Here is a 12,261-nt window from a genome sequence, read left to right as displayed (position 1 = left end):
GTTATATGATTGTGTTATGTGGAGTATGCTTTAAGACTAGAGGAATAGAGATAAGAGAGCTATTATAGATGGCGATGGAAGGCTTCACAAAGGAAGTGGATTTTCAGAAAATAACTTGCAGGATTAGTAGGAGATCATCAGACTAACAAGCAATACAGAGAAGGTTAATATGGAAGCCCATCGTTTTTTCTAGCCTTCTAGACTATTCTCTGTGTTTTCCACACCTCTGTGGAATTGTCTCATGCTCCTCCTCCTTTTTAAAATACACTTGCTTTCATTGTCTGCCTGGAAAATGCCCATTCTTTCTTCAAAACCTGCCTGGAGTGATGCTATAAATTCTCACGTTTTTTTCTCTTGCCTCGAGCAAAATTAAATACCGTATTCTCTAACATACTACACATCACATTTCTTTCTAAATTGCAGCAGCAATATATGATCATTTTGAAAATAAGTATTCAATATCCTATCATCAGAGAAAATCATTAACATTTTGATGCCTTTTTCACATAAAAATACACACAGATGGACATATATACATATCGTATACACATTGCACGTGTGCAAATGTGGTCAAAATTATGTTATGTTTTTTATATATATATATTTATTTATTTATTTATCCTGCTCTGTTCACTTGCTATCATATTGTGAGCATTTGCCTGTAGGATTTATTTTGGTAACTCAATAAATCCTTTCTTCATGGAACAGAGGTGGATTTTAGAAAGAAAACTGGAAGTGGTGGGGAGGACAGATAGGACGGAATCAGTGATTACTACATACCAGAAAATAACCAAGAAAGGATGAGCCAAAGCAATGGGAGGCAGGAGCAGAGATGGCTAAAGCCTTGGCAGGGTCAACTGTGCTGGAGAGAGGTCAAGTGGAATGAGGATCTTAAAGGGGCCCCTGAATTTGGCAATTAGTGAATTGTGAGTGACGTTTGTAAAGATTGCTTTGGAGAAGTAAAGGAGCAGGAGCAAGACGGCCCGCCAAGAGGAGTAACAGAAAGATGAAGAGTTAGAGGCTGCAACATGGGTTCTTCCCCAAAAGTTTTGGCAAAAGGAAAAGAGGTAAGTCGGGAAGGAGCTTGAGGAGAAGGCTGGCACCAGAGAAGTCTTTTTTGTTGTTGCTATTTAAGAAAATAAAAATAATAATGACGTTTGGATTCAAATCTGGAGAAACCAATGGGGAAGGGAGCAACTGAAGATACAAAGGAAGGGGGATGATTTGTAGAATGACACCCCAGGGGCACAGAAGTAGTAGAATACAGAAGAGATTTGCCAATTTTTAATCCAATGCTTTTTACATTTGTAGCTGGGCATTTCAGAATACTGAACCTGATATATAAAAGAGATGCTTATCATGGGAAGTTTATACTTGATTATAAATAAAGATGATGTGATTTTGTTGAGTAGAGTCCTGCCTCTTTGAGACTTAAAGCGAGTTTACGTCGATTTACAGGGTTGCCAAAATTCAGTCCTCACAACAACTTTTCAAGCTAGGCTCATTATCCCCATTTTATAGATGAGAAACCTGAGGCATAGAAAATTAACTGGCCCTCACTCCGCCTGGTATTCACTAGCATGTAGCCTACTTATATAGTCAATCCTCACTTTTACCCCACATTCCTATACTGAAATAATTGTTTTAAAAGAAAGGTTAAATTATATGCCCGAAGTCACATACTATTAAAAAGTAGACTCGATTCAAATCCAGACAGTGGAATGCTAGAGCCAAGATTCCTATATTGCCTCTCTATGATTCTAACTGAACGTCCACATAAAGAGGAGAATATGCACATTAAAAGGGACCTTGAATTTGGTAATTAGGAGAATATTTACCCAAGGCTAATTTTGATAGCTACTGGCTAGTAGAATTTAGTATGATTTCTTATTTTTGTCTTTGAGCTGTGTAGTATGTTTGATTTATTTTAAAAAACATAGTTCTTCTTTTGGTAAAATAAAATAAAGTCATTATTCTACAATTTTAATTTCTTTTTTTTTGAGTTGGAGTCTCACTCTGTTGCCCAGGCTAGAGTACAACGGCATGCTTACAGCTACCCCTGCGTCAACCTTCTGGGCTCCAGCAAACCTTCTGCCTCAGCCTTCCAAGTAGCCAGAACTACAGGCATGTGCTACCACACCCAGCTAATTTTCAGTTTATTGTAGAGACAAGGTCTCCCCAAATTGTCGGGGCTGGTCTTGAACCCGTGGGCTCAGGCAATCCTCTTGCCTCAACCTCCCAAAGTGCTGGGATTACAGGCTGAATCACCAAGCCCAACCTAAAATCTTAATTTCATAAGATTCTACTACTTGATTAGCAATTTTCTTCCAGTTCTTGTTTTTTGTTTTGTTTTGATTTTTGGAGACATGGGGTCTTGCTGTGTTGCCCAGACCAGATCACATAGCTTGCTGTAGCCTCGAACTCCTGGGTTCAAGTAATCCTTCCTCTTCAACCTCCCAAATAGCTGGAACTACAGGCATGCACCACTATCCCTGACTAATATATATGTTGTGCTATATTTCCCAGGTTTGTCTTCCACTTCTGAACTCAAGAGATCTTCCCACCTTGGTGTCCCAAAGTGCTATGATTACAAGTGTGAGTCACTGCACTGGTCTCCAGTTCCATTTTATTATACTTAGTGTGCTATCTATTATAAATTCTGATGCTGAGTTTCAGACTCAACCTTGATTTTAGTCCCACCATCTTGATTTGGTTTGTAGTCTCTGAAATAGACTACCTCTAAATTCTAGTACTGTTCCTTACACTTTGGGTAGGAGACTTGAACTCTCTAGTTCTTATTTTAATCAAGTGTGAAAACAATAATACCTAACTCTTAAGGGAATTTTAAAAATTTAATTAGTGAAACCACAGAGTTTAACATAAATGTCTGACAAATCTTAAATTCTCAACACTCTTCTAAGTCTTTTCATTATGCTACCTCTAGGATGCTGCAGTGATTATTTAGGGAAATTCACCTCTGACCATTGGCATTTGCTCTCTTTCCTATGTTAGGCTATAGAATCTTCAAGGGTAGCACCAGGCCTTATTGTCTTTTTTATCTCCAGGAACTAACGGAGTGATGGAACCTCTTAAGAGTTCATCATATCCTATAAAATAAAATTACATAAACACATAATTGAATGCAGAACTATAAAAATTGGTAGAAAAAGTAGCATATGAAAGCTTAAGAACACTTCCTAACGTGTGGCCAAAATTGAAAAAAAAGTATGAATGAATGATCAGGGGCATGCATGTTCTGGTGCAAATACCGGAGACTGGACCAGGCCAGGTACTTTGCAGTTAAAACAAGGAGACCAGCATGAGAAGTCTAGTGAATGAGGGTAATAAAAAGAGGTAAGGTAAAGAGTTAGCAAGTGGCTGCCTCCAGTGGTGCTGTGGGTGAATTTTCTCATGGTACGTAATATGTTGTCAAGAGATATCACCTAGTTGCACCCGATCTTGCCTGATCTCAGAAGTTGAGCATTGTCGGATCTGCTTAATACTTGGAAGAGATCTCATCTAATGCTTTACAACAAGAAATAGAAGTTTAATATATGACTCAATTTATTTACTATGTTACATACATGATATAACATTATAAACATACATAGTAGAGAATTAAAAGTAAAACAGCAAACATTGCTAAGAGTGGAAAGTAAAACTAAGTTCCTTATCTTTCAAGGCAGATGCCATAAATACCTATAAGATAATAGATTGAGAAAACAGGTATTAGCATTTTTTAGATTCAAAGTGTTAACTAAAGAACTGATAAAGTTTAAAGTTTTTAAGTTAGGGAGTTAAAGTGGGGATAGTGATGGATACATTCATTGCACTTCGTGTAATACATCTTTGGTATTTGAAATGATTTATCATATGCATGGATAATTTTATAATAAAAATTTGGAGAATAAATAAATGAGCTGAGCAAGGATAATAAAAGCAATGGCATGCCTTGGCTTTTAGACTCTGTTTCTCAGAGTTCTGGTTCAGAAATGTCAAGGCTGTTCCAAGTGTTCAAGGCAGCAGAGAAATCAGATATAGTGTTTCCTACCCTCACGTTACACAAGCAGCTGGCTTTCTTTATTTTTTAAGATAATTGTCATATTTTATTTCATTTGAATAAAGGATTTTGTTTATATTTTCTCATTTTCCCTTCATCTTTCCCTCCTCCTTCCCTCCTCCTTCCCTCCTTCCCTCTCACTCCCCTTCTCTGCCTTCTCTTCTTCCCTCTCACCTCTCTCCCTCCTTTGCAATAATTTCTTAGTAAAATATGAATAGATGGAGACTTTTTAACATGATAGAAATATTTATATTTTAAGCATAAAGCTTAATGGCGAAACACAAGAACATTATTTTCACCATCATTATTTCACATTTTTCTGTAATTAATGGCAAAAGCGGTTAAAGAAGTAGGTTAAAATGTGATGAGAAATTGTAAAAAAAATTATTATTGTTTACAGATAATGTGATTATATACTCAAAAACTTTAGATAACAAAAGAAAAAAATTAGAAAAATAAGAGAATGTCACACTTTTTTCCTGATTAAAATACATATGCCTAGGTTCTAGAATGTTGTTTCTCTCTTAATGTTTATTTATACCACTCTTCTACCAACAATGCATTTATGACTTGTTGATTTAGCATTGCGTTTTATGTAAAATAAGAGAATTTCTAGCTCCAGTGCATGAGGAGGGGAGGAAAGGACCTTAGGAAATAGTTATGAAAGTAAGTTAAAAATGGAGTGTCCAGCAAAAGAGAGAAGGAGCAATCAGAGTGATAGAGGAAGATTAATAGGATTTAGGGTTTCACTAGATGAAGGTTTACAACAAGAGAACATGATCAATATAGGGGAAAATAATGTGAAAAAAGTGAACATAAAAAGATGTGGAGAGAGGGTTAGATGTGTTCAGAAGCTAGTTAGTGATCACGTTTGGCAGAGTAATCTCAGTATAGTGAAGAGGCTGATATTTGTTTGAAATAATTATTTGTACACTAGAAAAGTTGAAGCTGGCCGGGCTCGGAGGCTCAACCTGTAATCTCAGCACTTTGGGAGGCCAAGGCTAGTGGATTGCCTGAGCCCGTGGGTTCGAGACCAGCCTAGGCAACTTGGCGAGACCACGTCTCTGCAATAAATAAAAAAATTAGCCGGGCATGGTAGCACACACCTGTAGTTCCAGCTAATTGGAAGGCTGAGGCGGAAGGATCGCTGGAGCCCAACAGATCAATGCTGGGGTGGCCATGAGTGTGTCACTGCACTTCAGCCTGGGCAACAGAGTGAGACTTCAACTCAAAAAAAAAAAAAAAAAAAGAAAAGAAAGAAAAATTGAAGTCGAAAGAGAGAGCTGGCAACTTAAAGAAGTAATACCAATTCGTTTTATTATTATTATTATTATTATTATTATTATTATTATTATTTTGAGTTGGAGTCTCACTCTGTCACCTAGGCTAGAGGGCAGTGGCACACTCCCGGCCACCACAGCCTCGACCTGCTGGGCTCCAGCGGTCCTTCCACCTCAGCCTCCCAAGTAGCTGGAACTACAGGTACGCGCTACCACGCCCAGCTAATTTTTTGATTTACTGTAGAGATGAGGTCTTGACAAGTTGCCCAGGTGGGTCTTGAACCCACGAGCTTAGGCAATCCACTCACCTCAGCCTCCCAAAGGCGTGGGATTACAGGCTGAGCCACAGAACCCGGCTTATATTATTATTTTTTATACTGGTGATTTTTATAGGCAGAAAATAGGGGGAGAATCTTAAGATAATACAATATCATGGAGAAAATGAAGTAAAAGCAATTAATAGTCAAAATGGATAACCTTTATATCATGGTTATCCATTTGAGAACAATTCTCTTAAAGACTGACATCAAGAAGATAAGAAAGCAAAAGTATAATTGGAAATTTCTGTGGTAGGGGACCATAGTCAGTTGGCTACACTCCAACAGGAGAAAAGATCATCTGTGGAATGTGTTGGTGGCAGCCGTCGGGTTAGATATTTAAGCAGAGTAGGGGAAATTTGTTAGATTTTTGCAAGCAACATCATAGAATAACAAATATGAGAAGGATTAAAGAAACGTTTGATGACTAAGGACTCAGTAGATGTTAAAATATAACATAATATACAAAAGAGGCATAATCGCTGCCCACTGGACTTTAAAAAAATTACTCAAAGTAATTAACCAGTTCTTTTTTTTTTGTACAATCACCCTTATTTGGATATCAGAAATTATGCCTCGGATCATCATTGGCCAAACTACTTAAATTTTTCCACTTTCAGTTTAACAAACTGAAATACATAGGAAATAAAGGAAAATAGTTACCATTTAAAAACAATTTCTATTGTTGGCTCACTTGGAAATTCTCCTTTCAATTTCATACACTGTTGATTAAAATACATATGCTTAAATTCTAGGATGGTTTTTCTCCATTCATCTTGATTTATACTACTCTTTTTACCAATAATATAATTTTGACTCAACCATTTAACATTGTATAAAGGAACATAAAATCTCTTTATCCTGAAAATGTCATTGTGTATGACTCCCTTCAGTCTGATTTTATCCCACCTAAAAATCCCTCTAGGTCTAAAATGATAATTTAAAATGAGTGTAAAATGAAAATCTAAAGTTTTTGGCCCTTGGATTATCTTGAGGACTTTGCACAAATCTAAGATGCCTTTATGGTGTTTTAATCATTTTATTTTTATGAAGCACTCAATATATTTTAGCTTAGTTTTTCCTATTGCTTTGGCTATGGAAAAAACAACCTTCCACTTGCCCTGGACAGACTCAATCTGCGCTGAGGTAGTTCCGACTTCTTGGTGATAAATGGTGAAGGGAGACCTACTTTTAAATCCTGATTCCATCACTAGCTAACTGGGTGACCCTGGATGAGTTATTTAACTCTCTAGATCTCATTTTTCTGAGGCTGAGAACAACTTTTCCTTTTCACTCAGAAATTCTTACTATGAGAGACCTGTATTAATTTCTATTGCTGCTATAGCAAATTACCACAAACAACACACAATTACTCTCTTACAGTTCTGAAGGTCTGAAGTCTGAAATTGGTCTCACTGGGCTAATATCAAGGTGTCAGCAGAGCCGCATTTCTACTGTAGGTTTTAGCAGAGAATGCTTGTTTCCTTGCCTTTTCCAGCTTCTAGAAAGTTGCCTTGTTTTCCGTCTCTACTCCCCTTCATCTAGAAGGCCATCAATTGCATCTCTCTGAACTGTTTCAGATGGCGTTTTTCCTTCTCTGACTCTGACATTTCTGTTCCCTTCCTTCATTAATAAGGATCCTTATGATTACATTGGAATCACCCAGATAATCTAAGACAATCTACCATCTCAACTTCCTTAACTTAAGATCCATTTTGCCACATAGGGCAACGCAGTCACAGAAAACAAGAATTAGAATATAAATATCTTTGGTGGGTACAGGGGATAATTCTGCCCACTACAGGTCAGAAAATATACTCTGATAGAGATAGAAGTTCTCCCCACTCCATCATCTCTAAGGAAGAATATCACTTTTATGGAAAATCTTTATGTGGGTGTTTTATATCTGAGTGTATTTGGATAATGAATTATCTCTCTAAAAATGCAAAAATGTAAGGGTTCTATTAGTATGCTTGAACACTAATTAACAGGGACACTTATTATTTCATTTGACTTTCATAGGTTTTGTCCATCAACAATTACACTGTGAAATTGTTGATTCTGTCCCACTGCAGCATCTTCCTTTTAATATTTGCGTATGGCTTCATGCTAACCGAAAGGCTAGATGTCACAATTATTTATGCAAATCTCACATTGCTTTTGTGCTGTAGACAGTACAACTAAAGCTGCAGCAATTGATTACACATCACCGACAGCAGAAGAAACATACAATTTCATCAATGAAAAACTGAGTCATGTAACAGCTCAATAGTTGTGTGCAGCCTCATGAGAATGACAATCAAAACCAAGTTGTAATGATATGAATATTTATTGGGTACCTCATCCTGGTTTGGTAATTTTAATAATCTGTAAAAAAAAAAAAAAAAAAAAAAGTGTAAAGAGAAGCATTTCTGTTTTTATTGAATACTCCCTTTTAAATACAGTGTATTTATTTTGGAGTTTTAACTACCTTTATATTGACTTTCTTGCATTGAGGTTTCAGTATTGTATAGTCATTTGATTTAATCCCAAGAATGGATAAATATAATATTTAAATATTCATATTTGTAAACACATTCAGGTTTATTGTTGTCTTAATTGGATACTGTTTTAGTAAATTATGATGAGAAATAGTTAGAAATGATAGAAATGAGTAAAAATGATGGCTTAAACAGTTAAAATAAACACCTGTAAAATGTTTTTTTCAGAATAATTGTTTAAGGTTTTTGTAATAAACTACTGAGATAATAGATATAGAACGAATACTTTTCAGATGGTTAGAGAGAAAGAAAAGTGGAAATAGAGAAAATGTTCTTAGTTCAATAGAAGACTGGAAATGAAGGGGGAAAAATTAGAGAAAAATATGCCAATTAGTTATTCAGCAAATATTTAATGCATGCCTCCTGTAGACCTCTGAAAATGTTATCCGAACAAATGTATGAGCTCGGTAATTGTAAATAGATTAAACCCTTCTATTAAATGTCAAAGACTTTCAGGTTGGATGCATTGTTTTTTAAACTCTGGACACATACATAACACAGCTAAATAAATACAAAAACTTACTTGTAATATGAATGTGTGTCATCTAATGACATAACTTGAAACATGTAAAGCCTAAGAAAGAAAATTACAAGATATACCCAACAGATGTAAAATAATAGTGAGGCTTTTTTGATTATATATATTGCAAATCAATAGATCAATCATAACTAAATTTAGTAAGGATTTTTAAAAATTCAATATATAAGTTAGATTTTTAAAAAGTTTACCTTAATAATTAATGACTTAAGGCATGTCACTTTTGTTTTTAGTTTTCTTTATTTTTAATTTTTTTATTCTAAAAATGTGGGGTAAAATTAAGGGTTAGTTACACAAATGGTTATCCTAGAGGTACATGTTGTACCTCCCATTGGTCCTCATTTCACCTCGTTTGGAATCAGTTACCCTTATTAGTGTTATGTGCCCTCCCACCCTTCCCTGGAAGTGATCTGCTACTGCCAATGCCTTTCATGTATTATGATAAATGTTCAGTGTCCACTTATGAATGAGAACATGTGATACTCAGTTCTTTGTTTCTGTGATAGATCGCTGTGTATGATGACTATAAATCCATCCAAGTTGCTGCAAAGTCCATACTTTTGTCTTTCTTTATAGTTGTGTAATATTCCATTGTGTATCTGTACCACTTTTAAAAAAAATCAGATTCATTTTTGATGGGCAGCATGGTTGGTTCCATTCATTGGTTTTTGCTATTGTGAATAGTGTTTCAACAAACAAGTGTGCACAGGTATTTTTTTTATAGAATAATTTGAGTTCCTCCAGGTATATTCCCAGAGGGGTATTGCTGGGTCATATGGAAGGTCAATTTTTTAGATCTTTTATAAATCTCCACACTGTTTTCCACAGGGGTTGTACTAGTTTATATTCCCACCAACTCTCACCCCTCCTGTTCAAAATAGTTTTGAAAGTCCTAGTCAGAGCAATCAGACAAGAGAAGGAAATCAGGGGTATCTAAATAGGAAAAGAGGAAATTAAGTCATTCTTCTTTGCTGTTGATATGATCCTATACCTTGAAAACCCAACAGAATCTGCTAAAAACCTCCTTTCACTGATAAAGGACTTGGGCAATGTCTCAGGGTACAAAATCAATGTGCAAAAGATAGTCACATTTTTTTTTTGAGTTGGCGACTTTGTCGCCCAGACTGGAGTGCAGTGGCCGCTCCCAGCCACCTCAGCCTCGACTGCTGGGCTCCGGTGATCCTTCCGCCTCAGCCTTCCGAGTAGCCGGAATTACAGGCACGTGCTACCATGCCCGGCTGATTTTTGATTTATTGCAGAGATGAGGTCTCACCAAATTGCCCAGGCAGGTCTCAAACCCGTGGGCTCAGGCAATCCACTCACCTCAGCCTCCCAAGGCGCGGGATTACAGGCTGAGCCACCGAGCCCGGTTGACAATCACATTTTTATACACCAGTAACAAACAGACAGAAAACCACATAAAAAGCACAATCCCATTGACAATAGACAAAAAGAAGCAAGAAAGAAAGATAGACAGAAAGAAAGAACGAAAAATGACTTGCATCTTCCTAACCAGAGAAGTGAAAGACCTTTATACCAAAAAGTACAAAACTCCAAAGCTCAAAGAAATAACAGAAGACATAAACAAATGGAAAAATATGCCATGCTCATGGGTTGGAAGAAGCAATGTTGATAAGTTTCAATGCAATGTCCATTAAATTATCAACATCATTCTTCTAAGACCTGGAAATGACAGTACAGAAATTCATATGGAAACATAAATGACCACAAATAGTCAAAACAATCTATAGCAAAAGAAACAAAGTGGGAAGCATCATACTCCCCGACTTTAAACTTTTTTGAAAGTCTAGAATAATTAAAACAGCCTGGTATTAGTACAAGAACAGGCATATGGAACAGGATAGAGATTCTGGAAACAAAACCTCAATTTCTCAACCAACTCATCTGTGACAAAGCTTCTACCAACAGTCTCGGAGCAGAGGAGAACTTATGCAGTAAATGGTGCTGGAAAAACTGACTGACTACATGCAGAAGAATAAACAGAACCTCTCACCTATCACCATACACAAAAATCAACTCTAAATGGATTAAAGACCTAAACATAAAATCTCAAACTATAAGAATTCCAGAAAATGCAGGAAACACTCTGACAGAAATTGGAATAGGCAACCAATTCCTGTTTTTAATTTTCTCTGATTAGATTATCAGATCATCTGATCAATCTATTACATTTCTGAACAGAAACTTCTTCTATTTCTGAAATTGAATTCCATGGTTGATCTGATCAATAATTTTTAACAAACCTGCTTTCTGATTTTTCTTTACCATTGCTTTTCCAGTAAAGTTATCAAAGAGTATTAAATCTCAAGAAAAGGAGAACATAAGATGAGAAGGTATCTACCAAACATCCTCTAGTAATGAGTAAGGAAAACCACACTACTATATCTAACTCTATAGGAGATAGTCCTTCTGTATCTTTTAACACATTCAGATTGCCTAAAGAGTGAGTAAATACATGAAATTTTTAATTCAACAGCTGTATATTCTAGTTGCCAAGAAGAAAATCATAATATGTGGGCATTCTAAATTTATTTTGGTAAGTAATCTTAATGAAGAAATCTTGTTAATAATAAATAAAATGAGATACACCATGAAAAAGTTATGATATTCAAAACAGTATTTGTATTTGGTTGTTTAAATTAGGCTACCTTATTATGATCTGAAACTTGCTAGATAATGTGGTACCATGTCATTTGAATTCCTTTTTAGTGAAACACAGATTGGATACTTAAACATAAAGAATACCGACAACACCCTTATATCATGTATTTTTGACTCAAGGAAGTTCTTTCTAAAGTATGGTAACTAGTGAATGCAGTCAGCCTGCATATCACAATTAAATAGCCTAAGGTTCAGCATATGTTAAAGCATAGCATCTTCTTTTTGGATAGTAATAATGAAATTGAAAATCAACCAGAAAAGATAAAACAATGAAATTAACATTTCAAATTATTGTTTTTGGTGTTTAAATCTACATGGTATTACCTACTAACTGGTTCTTCTGGCTGTTATGTATTAGCTTTCTGCAAAGCATTGGTGACAGCATGATGTAATTTCCAAAGTATTATTAACCCAAGCATAGTTATTTTTAGGTTTAAAAGAGTTAGTCTTTACAATGCACCTCTAAACATGGCAAGATTTTGCTTGTTTCAGAACTACTAACATTTTTGGTAATAATTGCTTATTCTGGAATAGGACATGTTAAACTGGCCACCAATGAGAATGGCATCTTTGGGTAATTCCATAACTGCTGACCTAAAAATAAAAACCGTAATTCAAATATCTTTTTTTCGGTCTAAGAATTTGTTATCCTTTCTGTTTAATATACTTTATTTCTATTCTTTATTACTATAGTTTTAAAACTTAGAACACTTTGTTTACTGACTCAATTATTATTATTTTTTCTGAGTTGCCTTCAGCCTGTAACTTTATTCTATTATAAATGATCACAGATTTGGTTGGAAGATGGCAGCATAGGCAGTCAGATTGCATGAGTCCCTGTGTG

This window comes from Carlito syrichta, unplaced genomic scaffold, assembly GCF_000164805.1.
Source record: "Carlito syrichta isolate Samal-C Ts95f unplaced genomic scaffold, Tarsius_syrichta-2.0.1 Scaffold230041, whole genome shotgun sequence".
Classification (NCBI taxonomy): Eukaryota; Metazoa; Chordata; class Mammalia; order Primates; family Tarsiidae; genus Carlito; species Carlito syrichta.
The sequence above is the reverse complement of the archived record's forward strand: the minus strand, read 5'-3'. Positions refer to the sequence as shown.